Below are 26,489 nucleotides of genomic sequence, written 5' to 3'. Positions count from 1 at the left end.
AAAACTGTAAAAATTATTTATGCATGCCACATTTTGATCGAAGTATTAAAAGGTTCGTTAAATTGAAACCTGATTGAAATTCAGATTTAAAAATCATTAAGGAAATGGGTAGATTTATTTGTTCCTTTCATATCGAAGCCCTGTGTAGAATGAACTAAATGAAACCATTTGTTATAATAAAGCTTTTTAAACATAAAACCTGAACATCAGTAAGTAAAATGTACACTATATTTAAATTTGTTGCTGGCTACAGTATATTTAAATTGTATACTTAATAAGAATAAAGATCAAAAATCAGTTGGCAACTGATCTGGACGTCCTAATATATGTAAGTGAATCAACAATCAAACATTTTTTACATGAACTTCAACAAAATAAATTTAAATTTTATATTTTCCCTTTTTCTCAGTAATGTTAGAGATACATGTAAATGAGATATTGGATAAATACCAAAAAGCCTACACGAAACCCAAAACCCTTTGTCGATTGTTCTCAAAATTCCTGGCAAATTAGGTGAATAATGTGTGGATGATCAGACTGTGGCTATGAGTGGTTTTACCCTACACACCCGTCAGCTGTTCCTTTAATCTAATTTTAGCGGCCAAAGGGTCGACAATTTACGAAAATTCCAGGTCAAGCGATTGTCTATTTCTGACCATTAAACGTCTCCAGTATACATCTCAAATTCAACCTGTATTTGTATATAAACATAACCGTTACACATTTAATTTTGTTTATCTTTATTGTAAAAGGTATTAGTGACGACCGCAGGATACAATTTGTTTTTATTTGTTTAGTTTTAAATAGAACATCTAAGGAAATTTCTACAATATAATCAAAAAGATCAATGAGCAGTGATTGTATAACTTGACTTATTCAAAAGTAGTTTTCTACGAAACATAGGTACGAAATATATCTTCCACACAGATATATCTTCGATATCGAATATTACATTTTCACTATAAAATATACTGCTGAACACGACTTCGGTGTTAACATCAAGAAAAATTGGAAAATTTCGAAAAATTTTCTATTAAAAAAAATCATATCTCCAACACATATGAATTTTTTTTTAAATGTAGCAAAAGTTGTTAAAAACTATATACTTCAAGGTAAAAATAAGCGCATCTCTTATATGGGAGTATATAATGATATTACATTCACTTGAATGGCCAAATTCCCAATTTCTCCGATTTTAAGTGTTTTTTTGACAACTTTCTGAAATATCTCAACCAAAATGCCATTTTGTCAATATAGATTTTGATTCCTGACAAAATTTCACACAAAATATTGTCAATATATTTCAGCAATTAATTAGATGTCTTGAATAATTTAAAAAAATCATTGTTTGCAATTTTCAGTAGTAATATCCCTAGGACATTGATAACAGACGAGATAATTTCATGACAATCGGAAGCTCGTTCCTCGTTAAGCAACGAGCTTGAGAAATTTGTCATGAAATTATGAGGCATTCATCAATGTCCGAGGGATATTCGGCGGATAATTTTTTGAAAAAAAAAATCATAACTCAACATAACGAAACATTTATTTATTAAAAGTACAGTTAGTGAAAGTACAATTATTAAAATTTATACTTTGAACATTCTCATTGCCGAAACGTGACATTTTGAAATTTATTTGGATGAAGTTGTCAAACTCAATCGTGTTGTCATAGGGATTGAAAATTGCACTGAATGCAATTATCAGTCTAATGTTGACATGATTGGGTGAAATTGTTCCACATGACACAAAATGACGAAATTTGAATGGTTGTTAGAACAGTCGAAAAATTATCAGTAGTAATATCCCTAGGACATTGATAACGGACGAGATAATTTCATGACAATCGAAAGCTCGTTCCTTGGTAACACCACGAAGCCGAAGGCTAAGTGCTGTTACCAAGCAACGGGCTTGAGAAATTTGTCATGAAATTATGAGGCATTCATCAATGTCCGAGGGATATTCGGCGAATAGTTTTTGTAAAAAAAAATCATAACTCAACATAACGAAACATTTATTTATTAAAAGTATAGTTAGTGAAAGTACAATTATTAAAATTTAAGTTAACATTAGATTCGTTTTTGTGACATTTTGAAATTTATTTGGATGAAGTTGTCAAACTCGATTGTGTTGTCATAGGGATTGAAAATTGCACTGAATGCATTTATCAGTCTAATGTTGACATGATTGGGTGAAATTGTTCCACATGACACAAAATGACGAAATTTGAATGGTTGTTAGAACAGTCGAAAAATTATCACAATAATTGATTCGCTTATTTGAGAAATCCAAAAATGAACAAATAAAAATTGTTTTGTTTACAAATAATTTAAAAATAAATTTATAAAAGTCAGTAGTCCAATATAAAGTATGGGTATTTTCTGTAAAGCTTTTAGCCAAAACAAAAAACAATCTTCTGATCTTGTGAGAAAAAAAGAATAAAATGGCAGTGTATATGTGAGGTTTCTAAAATTAACATCAAACTTTGTTTTAAATAGTTTATTAGGTCAAAGTAAGATGGAATACATAATCCGCTTAATCATCATTAACATTGTCTTCGTCACCATTAACAGTTGGCCATTCTAATATTTGCCGTTAAAAATTTTCAATGTTTTCATCTTCCCCTACGATAAACATCTCAAAACTTTTGATATTTAACATCTTTTTGCACCTATTGGGACTTTTGCATTAGGGTATGCAACTATATTGTGAAAGGATGTGACAACAGTAGATGTTTCTTACCTAAACTTATGCTTTATTAGGCCATCAATAAAATCGCGAGCAGCCACCTTTGTCCTCCTTTCTGTAGCTAAAGCGCATAACATTTTTAACACCTCTTCCGTAAAATGCAGTAGACAAAGAATTTTTTTTTGTAGTAAACGGGCTACCCTTTTTTATAATCTTTGATCAATGTATTATCTTCATCCAAAATTTTTTTGTGCTTGAACTGACAATCAACGAAATATAATCTTTTACTAGAAAAAGCCGGTCTTTTTATTAAATTTTTTTTTCGCCATAGCAAAATACCTGACACATGGCATGTAGGAAGGTCCCCTTATGGGGAGATACTGGTTCACACTTTAAAATCTTCCGAGGTCTGTAAGAGCTAAGCACATTCTAAGAACTGTATTGTTTTTATTCTGACCAGGATATCCATCAAATTTATTATTTGGTGGATTTTTTGTTTATAAAAATCTTAATAAAGGAGCAAACTTCATTTGGTCCTTTTTGCCAATACCATCGTGATATACAGAAAACATGGTTTTCCTTGTTTTAGGTCGTGGATATTAAAAACATTTACAGTTAGTTTATGAAAGTAAAATGTGTGTTGAACCGGAATTAAAGTGGTCTGGAACCGGAATTAAAGCCCCTTGAGGGCAAGATTTTGCATGTAGTCCACGCAAATTGCTCCTACCGTGGCGCATTTGTTTGGCATAACTCTTGAATAGACACAGCTACATGTTTAGCAATGTCGTTTAAGGCATTGGACTTAATTTTGTTGAAAAGTTCCTCACAGGTGCAGCAGGTGTCGACCTGTGGTCTACCAAAAGACAATCTAAACCGCTCTTTGAATATCTTGCGGTAAAAGTTGTACTTCACACATGATTAGAGATTTTTAGTAAGAAGTAGTTCATGGATTTTCTTAATGTCTAATTTTTCACCAAGGTAGTAAAATTCACGGCTGTCCAATGTGATTTTTTTACTGAAAATGAACAAATGAACCATCCCTCCAAGTTTGGCATTCCTTGGCGTATTTTTACCTCTTCTACCATTGGGTGATTTTTCCAACGGCAATAAGCCAAGAACACTCGATTAAAGATTGAATATATGAATCTTGTTAGACGTTAGAAACCGTGTATTCAAGAAACACTACGTGTCCAGGACTTGTGAGAGTTTCTCAAATAAATATATATTTTAAACTAGCGTTGAAAGTGTTCAGGATATATTGTTAAGCTAAAAAAGTCAAAATGTCATATTTATGGACATGTGGGATTTCTCAAATACGCGATTTAATTGTAATTTATTAGTTGTAAAATATAACACATGCAAATTAATAAAAAATAAATAACTAAAACTCTTCTTCTTCTTCACGTGCCATCTCCTCTAAGAAGATTAGCAACCATCATGGCAATTCGCACTTTCGACACCGCTGCTCTAAAGAGGTCAGCAGAAGTGCAGTTAAACCAAGCTCTCAAATTATTCAACCAGGAGATGCGTCTTCTTCCACGACTCCTTCTACCCTATATTCTTCCTAACATTATCTTAAAAATAAAAAAACTGGAGAAAAAAAGCACGAAACAGATCAGAATGAAGAAGAATCCTGGAACAGGCTAAGACCCAAAAAGGGTTGTCGAGCCAGTGATGATGATGGCTTTCCAATTGTGACTTTAAAAGCACCAATTTTTTTTTGTTTTTGTATAAACTACATTTTTGCTACAAAAGTTATTTTGATAAATACTTTTTGAGTTATTTGCAAAAAACCGTCTAAAATTTTTTTTAGAAAAAGTTTTTATTTTAAAAAATGAACATTTTCACTCACAATTAACTCAAGAAGTACTCAAAAAGTACTTACTTACTAATTAACTTAGTGAAAAAGAACTATAGAACAAAAGTTGCTGTAAATTAGTTATTTCATACATTTCCGGTCTTATTTTGAACGTTTTTTCAATCCGGAGAAGAGGTGATGTTCACTTATTAAGTAAAAGCAACCCCAAGCTCAACTCCAAACGTAAAGTAGAGGGTAAGAAAAACCTTAATCCAAATTTTTAGGCAAATCCGCCATAACGAGGAAAGTGACACTCCCAAACGATCAATTACTGAAGTAAAGATCGAAATATTATTTGCAGATGAATCAATTAAGTTTTTTATTTATACTAATGTGAAAGCCTGTATATATATACAGTACACGATATACTTATATACTTTACAGGAATTCTCGCGTAACATCGCAGCTATTTTAAAAGTCTTCGGCACTCTGTGATTAGGAAGCGAATAGTAGACGAAAAGAGAATGTTTAATAAGTAATTTTAAGGGTGCTGAGGAACTAAGGTTAAAATATCTTTTAACAAGTGAGCCCTTTGACTCTAATAGCAATTACAGAGTAATTTGATAGGGGAAAGATTACTAAAGGCACTTTACCAATTAATTCACCTTTTCTAAGGGTGAAATGTTTTAAAGTCGAAGGATGTGTCGCTCGGTTGCATAATCGGTAATCGAAAAAACTGCAGCAGCTTGGTAGTTCTCTCTAAGTTTGTTATTTATTTATTATAAATCAGGAAGTCGTCTAAGATTAACTTTAAAACATTTAATTGCGTTTGTTATTCATAAACAAGTGCCAAATTCTCTCCCATATGAAATATTCATTATCCATTCAGCTAAAAACTGCCTACAACTATTAAATATGGATACTAAAAACGCAAAGATGCATGCTTTTGATATTTGGATGTATGATAGAATGTTATGATAGAAAATAAAATAAAAATTGGAAAAATATACTTGGACACATACTTTTTATTTACTTTCATTACAGTAAAAAATAATTTTCTTCCCATTCACTTTGATAATGGTAAATTTAATTTTTTTATTTTATTTTAGTGAACTTTTGGAATACTCTAAACTTTCAAATACAGTCTTCTCACTTTTTCAAGATCCTGTGGTCTTGTCCGTTTTAATGTGTCACATACCGCTGTCACAGCGATACCAGATATTTAATACCTGTCAATGAATGTCACTGTTTCGGTCAGCTTGAAGACAGTCGTTACCATAAACATATAATACAAATAGACTGGTAGCTGCAATACAAGCCCGTTCCCTTAGTTCAACAGGGAAAACTCACGCAAACAAGTCCCAGCTTCTCTTTCTAATTTGTCAAGTTTATCGACCACGTGACCTAAACTGCCAATGATCGATACACCCAGCCCATTAGAAAGAGACGCAAGGACTGCTTTGCGTCAGTTTTCACTGTCGTACTGGAAAACACGACTTTATGGTAGCAGTCAGTCTATTTATAATATACTAGTGATTTTGTCGGTCACCATGCGGCGGGGATTCCAATCAATTAAATTTACAATTACTTCACTTAATTTTTTCTATCTACCTCCTGTTTAAGGTTAGGATGACAACAGAATAATATTATAATCTGTTGTACAACTTTCATAACAAATATGTTTTGGAGAGTCACTGAACTTTTTGCTTAAAGTCGTCTTATGAAATCGACCTACGTATAAAACTAGCGTAAGTCTAGTTTGACAATATGTTTGTTTAGAAAGCTCGAGTTTTGTATTATATTTTTTACCGATTACCAAATTCGCAGCCAATTTTTTAGGATCAATAAAATTTTCAAAAGATTAAAAATTAATTTTTTAAAATAATAAACTTCTTGCATGAAAGAGCCGGTATTTTCACCTTCAAATAAATATTATCCTATCTGACAGATAGTTATCTGAAAAATAGACATTTATTTATAAAATAAACTGTACCCGTCTTTTCACGTCAAATTAAGTGGTGGTTAGTTATCTGTAAGATAAATGTAAATTTTATTTCGGAACACACTAATATTTATTTATTGTCAAAGAAATTACAATAATGTTTTATTATCTCTTTTGAATATACAATTTGTGGTGACAGGAATAAATTAAATTACGCAAAGAAAAATTTAATAACGAATAAAAAAATAATACCTACATGTGCATGATTTTTCATTTAGAAATTCATCTTCAAAATTATCTTAATTTTGATCTCTTGCTAGGTTATACTCGTAGAATGTTGTTATAGATTGGAACGGTTTATATTTTTTGTATTCTTAAGTAAACGTATCGCTTCAAAAACAAAATATCATTGACTCGTAGGTTTAAATGTTAGGTCAGATTTCATTGTTCAGGTGGCGTTAGGATTTTAAATCTAAACTAACATAAAGCTTTAAATTATTTTCTATTAAATTCTACTTTAAAAATGTTACTAAAATTAATTATTAATTATATTAATATGTAATTAATACCGTATTTTTATTTAAAAAACGTATCGTTTCAAGATGATTGAAATCTCAAATTGTGGTAGTTCAGATTTCTTTCCTAGATGGCGTCGTTAGTTTACTTGACAAACGGTATGATTTTTATGATAGCCTTTTATATAGATAGATGTCTATGATCGTTACAATATTAACAATTATTACTAATAACTAAAATAGCAGCTCGTTTTCGCTATATGAATAAAAGAAAAACTAAGATTATAAGTAAGTATAAGTGTTTTTGCAAAATGCCCTTTATATGCGCATGTATTGCGACTAAAATTAACTGCAAAGATAACAGTACATTTACGTTGCACAGACAGTCTATGATTATAAAAATAAATTATCGAGTTAGAAATCCTTAATTTTTTTTCTGCAGCCTATGCGGTAGGCCGGTGGACTTATTAGCCACAACAGCGCTTTAAACCTACTTTTCAGAAGAGTAATTTCGGTTTTACGGCTATATACTTTTGCAATTTTTATTTTATTTACTGCGTTATCCATTTTTTGGCTGGTTTCAACATATGTATATTTCAAAATACATCCTTAACCTTTGCTTAATTATATATAAGGATAAGTTTTCACGAAAATTCTCTCTTGCGTGTCTTAAGGGATTTATTCGGCGGAAACTCCGTATCCGAATGAAACTCTACACGGGGTAAATAGCCCTATAAAGAAAGTGAGAAAGCAGATGGACACGTTCAAAGTGTTTATCTCTGATTATATTAATCAGATTGGGAAATTAGTACAATTTTGTGGCGAAAGCTCTACATAATTACTTCTCGACATCTTGGCACGTAATTTTCTGGTTGATATAGGTGATAGTACAGTTAATTCGCTTGAGGATATATTCTCATTTAACACAAATAATAAAAAGTCATTGACTACACCAGAACCAAATACGGAATGCGTTCAAAAAAGCTGACAAGCTTGTGATTGTGTCAATGATAACATTTGTGATTTCTTGTACGCAATTATGTGGAAAATTCTTGTGAGACATTCACATTACAGTATAATAGGTTGCTATATAGGACTTAATGAAAAAATTGGAATGTCTTAAAGCTAACTAGAAGACATGATATAAATATTATATTGGGAGATTTAAACACTAAAGTGGGCCAAGAAGAAAATGGAAAATTGTGTGGGGCGATATGGACTCATGGAGAGGAATGGACGTGGCGACCGGCTGGTTGATTTCTATATTAATGAAGAACTCATAATTGCAAATAGCTTGTTCAAACTTTCTAAACGTAGATTTTACACATAAAGGTCACCATCTGATAATAACAACTGAATAGTCAGAAATCAAATAGATTGTATCGTGGGCTTTCTGCAAAAATCCGTTAAGTCCGTAATAATTGTTTGTTCCGAGAAAATTAACTTTTAATGTTTACTGTCTCAATAAAACGAAACTATTAATTTCTTATAATTATTATTAAAAAAAAGGTTGTTTAACCCATTAGCGCCCAAGTTTTTTTTTTTGAAAATCTTTACTTTTAGGGTTAATTAGATGAAAATGTTAATAATTTAATCCAAAAAAATAAGTTTTTCGGTTTCATGTTTTTTTTTTAAAATTATATGGTGTTACCATATGGTAACGCTGGGCGCTTAAGGAATTTTTAGGATCGTTGAAATAAAAATTTTTAATATTTTTTTAAATATTTATTTGAGAATATTTTTATCGTCTGGTGTGGTATCCTATAAAACAATTAACACACAAACCAACATTGCATTTTTGGCACATTGTTCGTCCAGATGTTGTACATCCTTCACCAGCACATCGCCTTCTACTGCTTGGTGTAACGAAATGATCGATACGATCAAAACGAAGATCTGGCAAGTTCTGTCTATGTAGAGTAGGTCTTCCTGTATATAAGGGAGGATTTCCATATCTTGCGAGAAGAACTTGGGCCAATTCTCTTCTAAACGATAGCAAGGATATATCTTTTTTATTTTTTTATATAAATGCCATGAATTATGGACTGCAACATCCAACAACCATGTTACAATTGGCTAGTACCATTTTTTACTGCGAATTGCTACTCGGTAGGTTGAAACACCTTGATCCATCAAGTCGGTACCCCCCATATTTTTATTGTATTCAGCAATACAGTGAGGCCGACTTACTTGAATATGGCGTTTTTCTTCATGAGAAAATCTTTTTACCGTGCCCAATGCTGAATCACCACAACTCGTAGATGCCATTGTGACAACAGAGTTATCTTTCCATCGCACCAGTAAGATACCGCTGTTTTTTTTTATTGTATGTTGTGAATAGCCACGATTTCTTTTAGAAAACTCCTTTTTTTTTCCAAGGGACAGCTAGATGGAATTCTGTTTTCTCTAATTGTTCCAATTGTGCCGTACCCCAAAAATCGTAGGTAACTAAATAAATTAAATCCTGATAATAGGTTGTCAACGTGTAAATTGTAGTGTAAATCTGAGTGATTTATCTCTTCAAGCATTCGCACCAAAGGGGATGAACACTTGCCAAAAAGTTTATCGTATTGTTCATTTGAACGTGGATTTCTTCCTTGGTATAGGTCAAAGTTTACCAGATATCCAGTAGAAGTATTTAGCGACCACATTTTATAACCAAAGCGGATTGGTTTATTTCGTATAAATTGTTTACATTGATGGCGGCCATAATACTTTATCATAGACTCGTCATATGATAGATTTTTTGTTGGAACAAAATTTTCAAGACATTTTGTTTTTACTCTGTCAATCAATGGTCGAATTTTCCATGCTTTGTCACTAATATTAGGCTTTGTATTATCTGCGAAATGCAAAAACCTTTGAATTTGCAGAAATCTATTTCGTCTCATTGAATTAGAAACTAAAGTGTTCTTTACATCATCATGAGTATCCCAATACATTCTCTTCGATGGTAATGGATTGTACCCCGATAGCAGGAGAATACCTATAAAACAACGTATTTCTCCAGATGTAATGCATGGGTCAGTTTGGTTTACAAATTGTGCATATCGTTGGGATTCTTCCGCTAAGTAGTTTACTGTCTCATCACCAAAAAATATACTGAACATATCAAGACACGATAGATTTTCATACCTAGAATAATCTTCTTCTGGAAACGAAAAACTTGCAGACTGTAAGTCTCCTTGAACCCAAGCACAGTTTTTCATTAATACATCTTTTCTTTCATTTTGCCATAGTTGAAACGATGCTCTAGTTTCTCTTTCGGGTGTCTCCACTACTGCTTGTAACTGTAATAGAAATAAATTTTAAACCTAAGCAAATTAAAAAATTACTGGTTATACTTACATCTGTCTGCACTTCTTTATTGTCAGTACCGATCCTTTCGTTGCTAGAAAGTTGTATTTCTGCTTGCGCTCGTAGCTGCCTACCTGTAAAAATAAACAATTATAATATGTACGTATATCATTATTTGTACAACTAAGCACCTGTTAGGTTATTTATGAATCCACCTTCATCTTCATTCGCAGAATCCTCGTCTGTATCAGCACCATTTACATCTGGCGGTGTTATAAAAATATTATCGACTTGCTCAGCTAATTTTTCGTCACCGTAAACCATATCTAGCGCTTCTGCAAACGAAAATCCACGACTGAAAAAAAAAATTAAATTATGACTCCGTAAGCGCCCACCGCAACCATATAGCAACGGCGTACTTTGACTATTCCTACCAAATTCGCTACATTTAATTGTTGATAAAATACAACAATTTATAATAAGTTGGAGTGTAATAAACTTAGTTTTTTTTAAATATGCAAATATAGTTACTAGAAGACTGTCAAAAATTACTTACGCAAAACGGACGTCCATCTTTTTCTATAAACTCAAACCACACTGTCATATGATTATCTCTCGACGGTTAAGAGAAGACTAAAATACGAATCCGTTACGTTTTATGGGTGCCTGAAGTATTCCTAGAAACGATAGTTTTCAAAATAATATGTCGCTGACTAGTTCCATGGGCGTACCGCAGAATTTTTAAAAATCATGTGTTTTACGTTACCATATAGTAACGGTGGGCGCTAATGGGTTAAAGTAAAAAAAAAGTTTAAAGGTTGATATATTTCGCCAGTAAGTACATATTTTTCTCACAATAGTATTATTGCTTATAAGGGATCTTAAAAAACAAAAAGAAAATATGGGACTTGGATGATTTTGGCAGATAAAAATAGCAAAAATGTATTTAATAATTTGATCTTAAATTAACACAAGAAAAATTTTATAGCATGTATTAACAAATTCCTTCACTCTTCAATAACTTCATCACTCTTGGTTGAGGAAGGAACTTCGTCTACAGCTGATTTCGATGTTGGCAAAGATTTGTAGGTACCAACCGTGAAATTCTTCTAGGATGTCCCCTTTACGACACAGTTACAGCAGACTACTTTTTTTTCTTCCGTGTTATTGGTATTTTTAGTATTTTTAAATATAAATTTTGAATCGGTTTTTATTCCCAAGAGGTTGGAAGAGTTTTACCAAATATTTTAGTTTAAAAAAAAAAGCTTTTACATACCCGGCCTTTTTGCACATCATTATTTAAATAGTAAATTTTTGTATCTGTTCTTTCTTTCGTTGAACTGTCTATTCGCACTGTTCTCCTTAAAGGTAGTATACTTTCTGTTGTTCCAAGAAAAAACTCTTTTTGCTTCAAATATTTACTATGAAAACAAGTTGATTGATTCATTGATGAAAATATGACAAAGTGATTTTCTAAGTTCTTCTGAAAAATGTGCGTTGCACTGGAACCGGCATTTTTTGCAGTTTGATATCTTTGGTGTCTTTGGATTTATTTTCTGTTTTTTTTTTAATTTCTTTTCTATTTTGAAGGTTCAGCTTTCTTTTATTGACCTCTTTTTTGCTTAATTGCTGTATCTGTTAATTGTTTATTTAATAAATTTTCTTCCATACCTGCGTCAGTACTTGAGACATTTTCTTTATCAGTACTCTGACTGTCTGATGAAGGCTTGTAATGCGGATCTTAAATTAAACAATCCGAGTCAAAATCTTGTACTTCACGAATAGTCGTGATATCTTTAGTGAGCACTGGGGAAATCGAACTACTTGGACCAGCAATAATGTTTGGATCATCTTTTGTTGTTGAAGTAGAACCAAAACAAGGGGAATTGTCTGAAACAACAGAATTATAAATTTAACATCCTATGAGTTCCAAGTTCCAGTTCCTATGATATTACTAAATTAGAAAATTATAGACCCATCAGCCTCTTGACACATATGTATAAACTCTTTTTGAAAATCTTAACAAAGAGACTAACACCTAAACTAGATTTCTATCAGCCCAAAGAACAGGCAGGCTTTAGGAGAGGATATGGCACAAATGACCATTTGCACACCATAAAGATCTTAATTGAAAAATGCATCGAGTACAGCATACCACTGGTTCTTGCATTTGTCGATTACGAGAAGGCTTTTGATACTGTAGAGTTTGAAACCGTACTGGAAGCCCTAAATCAAAGCCGAATAGATTACAGGTACACGTCTCTAATCAAAAACATCTACGAGAACGCTACATCAAGTATACGACTACACGAAGACACAGAAAAATTCAGCTTAGGTCGAGGAGTAAGACAAGGAGACAATATTTCACCAAAATTGTTCACGGCAGCTCTAGGGTCAATATTTAAGAACACCCAATGGCAAGATATGGGCATCAATATAGATGGAGAAAGATTAAATCATCTGAGGTTTGCAGATGATGTCGTATTAATCGCAGATAACTTACAGGATACGGTTTCTATGCTACATTCGCTTAAAAGTCTGTCTGAAAGAGCAGGATTAAAGATAAACTTTGAGAAAACTAAACTTATGACAAATCTCGTAATGAGTGGAAATATAACTATCGACAATAATACCATACAACAAACAGACACTTACAAATATCTGGGACACGAGATCAAAATAAACAGAGACAATCAAACAAATGAAATACAGAGGCGAATAGGCCTGACATGGGCAGCATTTGGCAAACTAAGCCATATTCTAAAAAGTTCAATTCCCATGTGTCTCAAGCGAAAAGTTTATAACCAATGTGTTCTGCCTGTACAAACTTATGGAGCAGAGACTTTAACACTCACGCAGAAATCTGCGAATAAACTAAGAGTTACACAACGAGCCATGGAACGTGCAATGTGAGCCTCCGAGACCACATAACAAACCGACAAATCAGGCAAAGATCAGGAGTTCAAGACGTCATCGAAAGAACCACGAGACTAAAGTGAAACTGGGCAGGACACTTAGCCAGAACACAAGATGGACGATGGACAAGACGAATTATGGAATGGAGGCCCAGAAATTATAAAAGAAGCCGAGGACGACCACCGACTAGATGGACCGACGACATAAAAAGAGTAGCGGGAAACTGGCTACAAGCGGCCCAGTGTAGAGAACACTGGAAAGAACTGAGGGAGGCCTATGTCCAGCAGTGGACGGGATTGGCTGATTGATGATGAGTTCCAAAACTATACAAATAAAACATTATCTAACCTTTTACTTAGCTTCTAGCTAAAGTAGTTTATCTAAATTGGTAAGTATTCATTGATAATAATTAGTTGCCAATATCAGCAAGAAAACATTATGTACTCCGATTAATAGATTTTTTAAAATAAAAATACATAATTTTTCTCCAAAAATAATAGAAAAACTAAAAATAATAGAATTTACTATTAAACACATACTCAAATTATGGTTCTCCTCTTGTAATGCCATCAACACTTATTTTTCACATGTACTTTTGCCACTTAGCAACAAAACTTAGCAAAGTAACACGACTTATAGTTTTCCCGTAGGCAAAACTATTTTTAAAAAACAAATACTTTATTAATTAATTACAAAAATACGAAAAAGATAGGGCAATTTTAGATTTAATGCTCCTTCTTTTAAGTTTAAGAACAGACTGAATTATATCTATATAAAAATGCAGTGGTAAATGACAATATAAAAATTCAAAGTAATCTTTATTACAAAGTTCATTAAACACAAATCCTAGATCATCACTCTTAGGTAAATGGCTAGAACAGGGCCGGCTCCCATAACTCCTCCCTTGCGAGTTCTTGGCATATTTCATGGAGTGAAAAATGCTCTTGGATTTGGTACACATTTGGTGATCATCTTCTTCCGTAGGTTGTTCATCGTATGTTGGATGTGGATTTTCTTTTATTCTTAACTTCTTAATATAATAAATGGCTATGAAGATGACAATAATTACTATTAATATATATACTATGGTAGTCCAATGGTTTGTGGGACGTTCCTTTAGATGCTGGAGTACCACAGGTCGAATTTGATTTTGATTTCTTTGGATTGTGTGAATTTTGTCGAGAGGGATATCCTTTAGAACAATTTCTGAAACTTCTTCTTCTTCTTGAGTATTAAAAACTTTCAACTCCGGTAAGAGAAGTGGTTGGCCTTGGACAACTGTCTTCTGATTAATAAACGTTTTCTTATCTACTTTGAATTGGCATTGATAAGGAATGGAAACTAGAAAATTTCCTTTTAATGTGGTAAAATCTGTTTTCTGACATATCTCGATTTTAGTTTGGTTTACGAAGATAGCAATCTGATGTGAATCATCAATTTGTTGTATTACATTCTCAGATATTCGGACGGGAGTTCTGCGGCAAGTTGTGGAACTGGTCTTCAGTTGCAATAATTGAAAGACACAATCTTCTTTCTCTATTCCAGCAGAGAAATCGCCATCAGTACAATAGAAATTGGGCTTAAGGTCCAGACAGGGCAGTGAGTGATATTTTTAATAATTTTCATTCATAGTCAGAAAGGTATTTTGAGGTACGATGGTACTGTGATTTGACGTAGGAATTGAATAAAGATGATAATAGGAGAAGATTTCTGGGTAAACAATAGGAAAGTGAACAGCGAAAACAATTTTTGTCTCAGTATCAGTAGTATCATTAAAATTTTGAAAAAGTATTTCATTTTTTGTATGGTATTTTAAAATGATTTCTATGATAGAATTTAACTTATTTTTATCGATAATGCTATTATGTAAAATTCCAAGTCGAGCAAAAGTAATGGCATTTTCTATTTCATCTGAAAGCTGTAAGATAATGTTTAAGCTTAAATTTAACTGATCTAATATATTTCTAGTCTGCAAATAGTCATTGAAATAATAGTTTCTTGATTGTTCTTTATAAGAGTTACTGTTTCGTTAAAATTTTCTATTATGTCTTTGGTCAGAGAAATTTGTTGATTAACTTTTTTTTTACTAGTATTTGATTATTATTTTGGAGATCAGAGATGGCTTGGTCATAAAACAAGGCGTCACTGGAATCAAGATTACCAGAGATACTTTTAATTATAGATCCTAAACCGTCTATAAGACCTGTTTTTGATCTAAAAGGTGGCAATAAAGAATTGAATTTTGATTTGCAAGTGTTACATTATCATATACATATCTTATAGATTCTATTTCGGTACCTATAGGAGAAAGATCGTAATAATGAAGAAATGTATGTATTTGGGATTTTACCTTTGCTGTTCCTAAATTATATGGAAGGATTCCGGGATTATTTTGGAGGTTAGTTATTTGAACTTCCTGTGTCCTTACTGGAGGAAGGGCCAGGGTTGATAGGATTAGTAGCGTCCTGTAACAAGGTTGCTCGGTTAGTTGTTGGTCTTTTAAGGTTTTGTTTGTGTAATAATTTATTGCTGTGTACCTTTACTTTTATGTGTTCGTCTGCGATAGCTTTTTCTTTGTAAAATTTGGGATTAAGTTTGTTTCTGGTTAATGTTGTGTTTTTCTTGTATACATCAGTGTCGGGTAAATAGTTTAATGGTTCATGTCGGTCTGTGTTGTGACGTTCTATTGTAGATTCCTTTTGAGATATTAGCTTTTCGTTTAAAGATCTATAAATTTTTGCAGTAGCTTCTCTGTGATTTTGGATATAATTATTAATTACAATTTGGTCCAAATTTATATCAAATATTTCTTTTGAATTTAAATGTCCATTTAGTATATCAATTGGCTTCTGTTTCGTGACAGAATGGATCGAATTATTGTATCCTAATACTACATAAACCATATCGTTTAGGATATCTATTTTATTGTTATTTTTTGCTCTTATCATTCTCAGATGTTCAATAATAGTGGAATGAAATCTTTCGATAGCACCTTTCGACTGGGTACTGTTTGCGGTGACGTAATGTGTTTCGACTTTGTAAACATCGAAAAATTCCTGAACAACCGAATTTTTTAGTTCCGTTCCTCTGTCCATTACAACTAAAGAGGGAACACCGTGATGAGACATAAATATTAGTAATGCTCTTGTTATTTTGATACCAGTTAATGCTGTAAGTGGGTAGGCTTGTCCGTATTTTGAGAAAGTGTCAATAATTGTCAAAAATTTATGTCCTTGTGCAGATAAGGTGTCACAAAATATAATTTCCATTGGTTTTTCTATTTCCATATTTATTGGTTTGACAAATCTCACACTTATTTATGAAGTTCGTTATATCGGTTTTCATGGTAGGCCAATAGTAGAGTTGTCTAAGTTTGGTTTCTGTTTCAAGTATGCCACGATGGTTTGTTTTTCCTTCATGATATTGTCTTATAGTTTGGTGTTGTTCGTCTTTGTCAGTAATGTCTCTTAGAATTGTATTACACTAAATTAATTCGTAAGCAGAATTTTTGAATACATTTCGTAATACTTCGAGAATTTGGGAAATGTAATTCTGGTCCTGGTTTTTGAAATACACACCATATGTATATTTTGGATGAATATAGTTCTTAAAGACGTTTATGGTGTTATTCTCTAGGTCATTAGTAGAAATTTGTATATGAAGACGTTTTTTGTTAGGAAATATCTGTTCGGTCTTTGGTTTAACTGATGAATGTAAAACGAACGAACGGTTTAACTGATGAAGTCAATAATAATTTGGTGGTCAGTAAGAATTTATGCTTTTTTCCGTAATTTACATTCCTAGAACAGGATCTTCTGCACTTGTATGTACGGTATTGTTGTCATCATCTTCTTTGTCTCCGTCTGGGTTTGATTGGTCTATGTCGTCTTCTCTTTCTAAATTTTCTTCTGCGTCTTCATTCTCTTGATTTTCTTCATCTATTGTTTGCAAATCGCCTGCATTTGCAAGTACTGATTCATTGTCCCTATTTTGGTCGGTATTAAGATTTTCCATATATTTTATAAATTCATTAGTATTTATTTCAACTCTAGATAGAGCGTCGGCATTTCCGTTTGTCTTTCCTTTTATATATTCGATTTCGTAATTAAATTCTTCTAGCTTTAATCGCCATCGAACTAGTCTAGAATTTGGTTCCTTCAAAGACATTAAGTATCTAAGTGGTTTATGGTCACATTTTATTGTAAACTTAACTCCGTAGAGATAAGGTCTGAAGTATTTTGTGGCCCATACTATGGCTAATAGTTCTCTCTCGATAGTGCTATACTTTTGTTCGGATTCATTTAACGTTCTAGATGCGTATGCAACAGGTTTTTCTTGTCCACCTGTATTTTGGGCTAAAACTGCTCCAATAGCGAAACTACTTGCATCAGTTGACAGAATAAATTTCCTCGTAAAATCTGGATACTGTAAGATTGGTTCGTTGGTAAGCAGTTCTTTGCAATCCTCAAAATATTTAATGAACTGTGGTGTGTGTTCGATTTTTGCACCCTTTTTTAGACAAGATGTTAATGGTTTTGTTACTCGAGCAAAATCTTTTATGTATCTTCTGTAGAATCCAAGTAATCCAAGAAAGGATTTTATTTCTTTAGTTGTTTTTGGTAATGAGTACTTATTAATAGCTGTGATTTAATCGGGGTTTGGCTTAATACCTTCAGGTGTCACAATGTGTCCTAAATAAGTAACTTCCTTTTTTAGGAACTCACACTTATCCAATTGAATTTTGAAATCTGTCTCTTTTAGTCTTTTAAACACTTTATCCAAATTTACAATGTGTTCTTGCAACGACGTGGAAAATACTATGATATCGTCTAAATAAACTAAACATATCTCATTTTGTAATCCTCTCATAATATCGTTAATTACTCTCTGAAAAGTTGCTGGGCTATTCTTTAATCCCATTGGCATTCGAACATACTCATATTGTCCGTTCTCTACAGTAAAAGCTGTTTTCTGGATATCCTCAGGTTTCATTTCGAATTGGTAGTTACCACTAGCTAAATCTAAAGTTGTAAAGTAGTTACACCTGCCTAATTTATCCAAAACATCGGTAATATTTGGGATGGGATAGCGGTCGTCTATCGTTTTTTCGTTGAGCTTGCGGTAGTCCACTACGATTCTGAATTTCTTTTTACCGGAAGCGTCCTCTTTTTTTGGTACTATCCAAATATTCGACGGCGAATTGCTCGGCCTAATAATTCCTTGGTCCAACATGGATTGTATTTGTCTCTGTACTTCTGTTTTATATACAAATGGATAACGGTATGACTTAGAATAAATGGGCATTTCGTCAGTAGTTTTTATGGAATGTTTTATTTGGTTAGTAAAAGTAAGTGGTTCACCTTCTCTGTGAAATATTGTAGAATATTTTCTACACAGTTTTAAAATTTGTGCCTTCTCTTCGGAATTGAGATGGCCAGTTCGAATAAGCTTGTCAATATCTACTTTTTCGGTGTTTTCGTCTGGTATAATGTCGGCATAAAATAGGTCATAAGAATTATATTCAAAAGATACAGTTTGGAGAGGTTCAGACAGAGAAAAAATAATTTTGTCATCAGTATTATTACGTATTTCAACTATAGCATTACCATTTTGAGCTTCAGAAAGTATAGAAGGGATTTCGCAATTTTTTATGAATTGTCTGGCAATTAAGATATTACCGGATTTTTGACAGACGGCAATATTGGTTACAATACAACTATGGGGATCGATTTTCCTTTTAAAAATAGCTGGATTACTTTCCAAATAATGTATTGGCAAAGTTGTCTCAGGTGTAATTAATTTAGACTTTGTAAGATCCAAATGAGCTTGTAACATTTTTAAGGTATATATGCCTAAAAGGCCATCAAAGATATCATGGAAAGCAAAAAGGTGGAATTTAAAATCACCAGATTTATTAAATTCATTAAATATGGGGATCATTGCACAATTTTGTTGAGGTTGATGTCTGAAATGCTGCCGATACAGTAAAAGGTTCCCTAAATATTTTATTTTTATAGAATTTTTGGGCAATTTCGGGCTTTAAAAAGGACTTAGTCGCTCCAGTATCAATCAAAATAATGGGTGGATTAGAAATTTTAAGATAGGGTAATTCTTTTTTATCAGACGAAATGTTAAGTTCTATCAAGGAGTGTCGTTGGTCAGGTCGGTTTCGTGAAAATTTTGGGAATCGTCATCATTTACATATTGATAGTTGTCACAATATTCATCTGAATTATAAAAATTTTGATTATCTTCTTCCTCAGGTATTACCTCTGTGTTAAATAACTCTTCATGATAGAAATTTGGATTTTGGCCTGTGCTTTTAAAATGATTATAATTTTGTCGGAAGTGTGGTGCTGTATTTCGTGTAGAAACACTCATAGGAGTAGGTTTGGCCTGATTATTATTTGGATTGGGCTTCCAAACGTTTTTTGGTTTACCGAAAATTTGAGAATTTGTAAAATATTTGGTTTAAGGTGGATTTGGGTGTCTTGGAAGTTGTACAAGACCTCTGGGAAATTGAGATCGGTAGTCAACTGTCTGAGTTATATCTGGTTGAAAGTTAGATGTAGAAGGCTGGCTCATTCTTGGCTGAGAATATTGCATATTTGGCTGTCGAATTGATTAAAAATGATTGACATTTGGATTAGTTGGTTTTCGAATAAAATTATTATTATTATTAGACTTATTGTGATTAAAAGTTTGATTTTTCTGATAATACTTAATATTATCCTCCTATCTAATAAACTGAATCACTTGCTCTAACGAAGCAGGTCGCATTGCACGAATAATGGGCCCTAAAGGCTCCCTAAGACCAGCTAAAAATGATTTTAATGCCTGCTTCGTAAAGAAAGCTCTTTTGGATTCACGTTCCTGATTAATATAATGCAAATCTATGTAATTACAACTAGCATTTAATAAAGTTAAGTCTTTCATGAAATGAATATGGAGATTCATTAGGTTTCTGTTTGATATTTACTAAATCTTGATTCAAGCAATTTTCATCACGATGATCACCAAAATTGAGAATCAAAGTATTTTTTATATCTGGCCAAGTTTTAGCGCCGCTTATGGCTACTATTTCTTCTGCTTTGCCTTCTAATTTATTAAGAATACTATTTAACAATAAAACATTTTGAAAACTGGCTAGATTATTCCTATCAAAATAATGATTTAAAATGGATTCAGTTGCATTCACAAATCTGTGAAGTTTATTAATATTTCCATCAAAATTTGGACTAATTGAAAAAGTTTTTATATCTAAAATAGGTGTTGCCATTTTAGATATAAAAACTCGCCAAGTTACTGAATCGTGAGTCTAAGCTGAGAATCTATAAAACAGTTATTAGACCAGTGGTCACATATGGATGTGAAACGTGGACCCTCTCAACCACTGATGAAAATCAACTAAGAATATTTGAGCGCAAAATACTAAGGAAGATATTTGGACCAACCCAATGCAGCGATAGTTCGTGGAGAATTAAAATGAACCACGAGCTGGATGAACTAATGCAGAGCGCAGATATTGTCAGATTTGTAAAATCACAAAGACTAAACTGGCTTGGTCACCTAGAAAGAATGCCAGATAATCGAGCTGTAAAAGTAGTCCAGAGATGGAAGCCCCAAGGAAACAGAACAAGAGGAAGGCCCCGTAAAAGATGGATAGACGACGTAGAGAGGGATCTTAAAACCATGAACATCAGGCAGTGGCGAAGGAAAGTATCCGACAGGGCAGAATGGAAGAACATTGTTAAGCAGGCCAAGACTCACAAAGGGTTGTAGCGCCATTAGAAGAAAAAGAAGAAGGTGTTGCCATTTTATCTTTTAATTTTAGTTTACAAAAATTATTAATTAAGCCTAACTCTTCGTTAGTATCGATTTCGCTAAAGGATTCGTTTTGAGAAGAGGAGTCTTACATAAACAAAAATTACTTACCACATCCGTGCTGCACACTGTCTTCCTCGATGGAGTTCACTGGCAAAACTGAGATATTGGTTCTCGATTTTCGTGAAGGGTTAAAACCCAAAGAACTTTCCCGGATTTTCCCGAAAATCTGTACTTACTGCGCCACTTATAGTTTTCCCGAAGGCAAAACTATTTTTAAAAAACAAATACTTTATTAATTAATTACAAAAATACGAAAAAGATCGGACAATTTTATATAAAGATTTAATGCTCCTTCTTTTAAGTTTAAGAACAGACTGAATTATATCTATATAAAAATGCAGTGGTAAATGACAATATAAAAATGCAAAGTAATCTTTATTACATATATTTAACATAAAATTCATCTTCTCCTAGCGCCATCTCCTTTCGAAGGTTGGCGATCCAAATGGCAATTGTAGTTTTGGAAAATGCTGCGCGAAAGATTTCTGCGGATGAGCGGTCGAACCATCTCCTCAGGTCTTTCAGCCACGAGTTCTGGCGTCTTCCTACTGATCTTTTGCCCTGTACTTTTCCTTTCAGTATAACTTGAAGTAATTCATATCTTTCGCCTTTCAACACATAACCCAAGTATTGCATTTTCCTCTCTTTGATTATTCTTAGTAATTCTTTTTGTTTATAAACGCGATGAAGTACCTCAACATTAGTAACTCTTTGTACCAACGGAATTCTTAACATTCGTCTGTATACATACATCTCAAAGGCATCTATTCTTTTTTCTATTTCAGAGTCCATTGTCCAACTTTCACAGCCATACAATAAGACAGAAAAAACGTAACATATGATCATTCGGATTTTAAGCTGTAGACTAAGGTCTGATCTTGTAAAAAATGTTTTCATGCTTATGAATGTTTTCCTTGCTTGTTGGATTCTTAATAGGATTTCATTTTTGGGATTACACTGACTATTGGTATTTGCTCCCAAATATATTATGGAATTTACCTGTTCTATTCATTGATCATTGGCATACACCTGTACGTTTATTGGTGTCTTTGAAAATACTAAAGTTTTTAGTTTTGGAAACGTTTAGATGTAAACCGAACATTTCGCATTTATTATATGTTGTAGTTCTTGTGCGTTGCTTGCTATTAAGGTGGTATCGTCAGCATATGTGATGTTGTCTATGCTGATTCCGTTAATCTTAATTCCGCCTTGGACCTCGTCTAATGCTTCTCTGAATATAGACTCCGAATACAAATTAAACAGTAGCTGTGATAAGACGCAACCCTGTTTCACTTCTCGTCAGATTTGTATGTCTTCGGATGTTGTGTGCTCTATTTCAATTGTTGCCGTTTGGTGCCAGTATAGTTCTGAGATAATTCGCAAGTCTTGTTCGTCAACTCCAGTTGTTCTCAGAATTTCGATCATTTTTTGATGGTTAACGCAGTCAAATGCTTTTCGATAGTCAATAAAACATGCATATACATCCACATTCATGTCTCTGCATCATCGCGTTAACACATTTAAAGCAAACACACAATAGTCTGCCAAAATAAGTTAGGTGTGCTTATCCGATTTTTGTTACATAAGCCATTCTCCGAAAAACATTGTAATAAACAGCAGAAATCGTTTAAAATGATAGCTTGGGGTATCATATATCTTATCTAAGGAAGAAACCGGGATCGTGGACTTTTATTTTTCCTGATGTGAAAGATGAAGCTTCAGTCAACTTTTCAGACGTTTGTCTAAAATTAACGATGCCTAATGTTACTGCAGGGACGAATCAAGCAGCTTTACTCTGCAGATTTCCCATAACTCTCGCTTCGTACAACATTCAGTAAAATATTGTGTTACTACTTTATTATCCTTTCTTTGTTTATCTTTGATTTGCTAATAAATTGCATTGAAATATTATTTTTTTATTCATTTCTAACAGTGTATTAATGTACCCCTAGCTGTACAAAACTGCCTCATGGGTTAAATCATTGTACCCCGTATGTGGGGCACTTTGATGCATTGACTACTTTTAAGAATTACACAAATATCATTTTTTGTTTTGTTAACATTTCTCTATTTTAGAGATGTTTTAATAAAAATAGGCCGGGCCGCCGCTACCATGTGTGCCAAGTGTGCATCGCACACGGGCGGCCAACAATAGGGGCGGCCAAAAGCAGTCCACTGATGATACTTTTTTAAAACGAAAATAAATTCGAATAATTAAATAGTAATGATTCAGATAATTAAACTAACTAAAGATAATGGACAGGACATGTGATACGCAGTAACGACAATCGCCTTATAAACAATGTGTTCTGGGAAAGACCAGAGGGAAGCAGGTCTGTAGGGCGGCCTAGAAATGGAAAGATGCAGTCAAAGAAGATCTAGAAAAAATGGGAGTGCGAAAATGGGAATTACTTGCACAGGACCGACAAACATGGAAGGCAATAGTAAACGCGGCAAAGACTCACGAAGAGTTGTAGCGCCATTGATGATGATAATGATGATGATTTAGATAATTATGTGAACTCTAATATTCCAAACAATAATAATTATTCAGTACGTGATAATACTTAAATGTGTTTCATTTATCATGTATACTTCTTTTTTTCATCCTAATCTAAAAAAAATGTCAAAAAATATTATTTATTGTATGAACTGCCGCCCTTTTGTAGGTACAGTCATAAAGCAGTTTCGGGAATACTTTTTAATTCAAAGCGGCTGGCGGCTTTCGGACTCCAGTTATTTGAGATTTCACACGTAGATACTTTACAAGAATTTACACAAGTGGTTGTAAAGTTTCTGTTATAATATTGTTCCTATGGTTATGTTTATAGATGGGTTAATATGTCTTATGTTCAGTCTTAGTTGAGAATTCGATGAATTTAGACACGCTTTTGATAGACGATTTCGTTTGTAAAATATAGTACTGTATCCGTTTCTTTTGCACAGTAGGTACTGTATTTCGAAGTAACGTCGAGATCAGAGCAATTTTATTCGTATACGCGTTACGGCTACATATTATTTGGACCACTTATTTGCAGTGTTTTTGGATTTATTTTGTTAAATCCGCCCGACTTCGTTCTTAAGTGATAATTTCAAAATGTCCGAAAGAAAAGGAAAATGACTTTCAGGTTTTTAATATAGAAAAATAAAAGAGACAAAAACTGAGGTGAAAAAAAACTTAGCGGTGCACTGGAATCATTTTTGATGAAAAACATACATGAAAATATAGAAGACTCGGATATAAATTTAGGACCTTCAACTTCAAGCAAAGTCCAAACCATATAATAAAGTACCAAAAAATTGAATATTTCTGCGGATAGAGACGGATGATTTGATGACAATAATAGCGATAGTGCGAGTACTGATGCTGAAACGCCTGAACCTGAAACCACCAACCAAGACAGAATAATTAATGTTCCAGTTAATCTGGATTGCAGTGTAGGAAGTTCCAGCATATATTTGGTTTCAGATGATCCTGGAAAATGACCTGCAAATATGAATCCAAGTGAAGTTCAATTTGTTGTTGAAAATTTTCCTCAGCAAATTACAAAAATTAACTTCCCCAGAGATACAAATAATAGGAAATTTTCAGAAACTTAATATTACCGCACATTACCTAATCAAGACCAAATTCATCGCCCGTGGTTACTTTACTCATTATCACTAAATAGTGTTTTTTGTGCACCTTGTAAACTATTTTGTTGTGATGAAAGCAGCCGACAATTACTTAGTGCAATTAATGGGGTAAGTGACTTGCAACATTTAGCTGTTATTTTAAAAAGACATGAATCCGGTACAGCTCATATAAAATATTCTCAAAAACTGTTTGAACTATCTACAACATTAAAAAAAGGATTAACAGTTGACTCTGCTCATCAAAAATTATATGAAATAGAGAAAAAACATTGGGGCGCACGTAGAACAAATAACAATTGTAGTAAGATGTGTTTCTGCTTTCTGCAATGTTATCTATTGAACATGAAGTGTGTGTGACATTGGACATTAATGATATTGTCAAAAAGTTTTCCGAGACGAAAGCCCGAAAAGTGCGTTTTTAGTTTTTTTATGTGTTTATGTTTCTATTCACGGTTTATTTTAATTAAATGGACGTTTAAATTAGGATATTAGGATATACATATTCTGGACGTTGGATCATGGTTATTAAATTAGGATAATGGACGTTTAAATTAGGATATTAGGATAGGATATTAGGATATACATTAGGATAATATATGGACGTTGGATCATGTAGATTAGTCTAAATGTTCAAGTAAATAATTATCTATTTACAAATTATTATTGTTATATTATGCATCTTCTTCACATTTCTTTAAATAATAGTATGTATGTCTAAAGTGTTGGTAGGGGGACGGCAAATATTAAGTTGCACACGGGCGGCCAATACCTTAGCGGCGGCCCTGAAAATAGGTTAGTTATACTGCATTCTATAAAAAATTACATTTTATACTCATTAAATTCCAGAAAAATTAGTAGTAGAAAAAAACTTTATCAATGCGTCCCCCCTTCCCCTAATTGTAAAAAAAATCGTAAAATAAAAAATAATAAACATAAAATAAAATTATTTAATTCAATTTTTAAAAACATTATGTTTGTATGAAGCGTCTCCGTGCTAGTGTACTGTATTACCTTTTTTTATTTGTTTTTTTTTTCCAAAATACTTTAAGTGTATCGAGACCCAACGAAACTTTGTTGCGAACGAATTAGAAAGGTTAGAATTTTTTGTCAATTGTTTCCAATAAAAAAGCTTAACATAAAAACGCGGTATGAGCTGCCTATCGACAAATACTGATTGATGTTTATGGGGATGCGTAATTCTATAAAGAGGTTAACAGTTTTTTTATGAGTCGGGTCATAAAACAATATTAGAAAGAAAGTGTGTGTACGAAAATAAGCGAAAATAGCAAGATCGATTATCTTTATAGGGAGAAGCACAATAAAATAGCTGTGGCTGTTAAATAAGATAAAGATAGTTGATGATATAGAACGTGGAGAAAATTAATCAGTTGTGTGTCATAATTGATAGATATGACTTGATAACTAAAAATTGATTGTGTACGTGTACATCTCTAAAAGATAAAAGCGACAAAACTGTAATAAATCAGATACAGTATATGTTACGAATTTGCGACTCTTTTGAATTATCGCTCGACACTCGTCAGTCAGTGGCCCATTTACTGTACAGCATGAGATGTACAAAAATAAATTGCTCTAGTATTGAAAATATGAAACAAGTAAATTGAAATTCTAAAAATCGTTTTATGTTCTTTTTTGACAGCAAATTGCAAATAATATTATTTTATTAATTTAAAATAATATACAACAAAAGTTGAATAGCATGTTTATTGTTTGCTATTCGCTCCGTACATGACTGACGAGACACCTACCGCCTTCATCTGACAGTTTTGAACCTTCCAATTTGAGGTTA

The 26,489-nt window shown here is 32.9% G+C and overlaps 1 protein-coding gene across 1 annotated transcript in view; it reads left to right on the top strand.

Annotated features, from left to right (window-relative positions):
- LOC140441595 (diuretic hormone receptor-like) overlaps nucleotides 1–26,489 on the top strand; it is an 890,067-nt gene that overhangs the window by 32,300 nt on the left and 831,278 nt on the right. The window lies entirely within an intron of this gene.

The sequence above is a fragment of the Diabrotica undecimpunctata genome, chromosome 5 (assembly GCF_040954645.1).
Source record: "Diabrotica undecimpunctata isolate CICGRU chromosome 5, icDiaUnde3, whole genome shotgun sequence".
Taxonomy (NCBI): Eukaryota; Metazoa; Arthropoda; class Insecta; order Coleoptera; family Chrysomelidae; genus Diabrotica; species Diabrotica undecimpunctata.
Note: the sequence above shows the minus strand (reverse complement) of the source record. Positions and strands in the feature narration are given on the sequence as shown.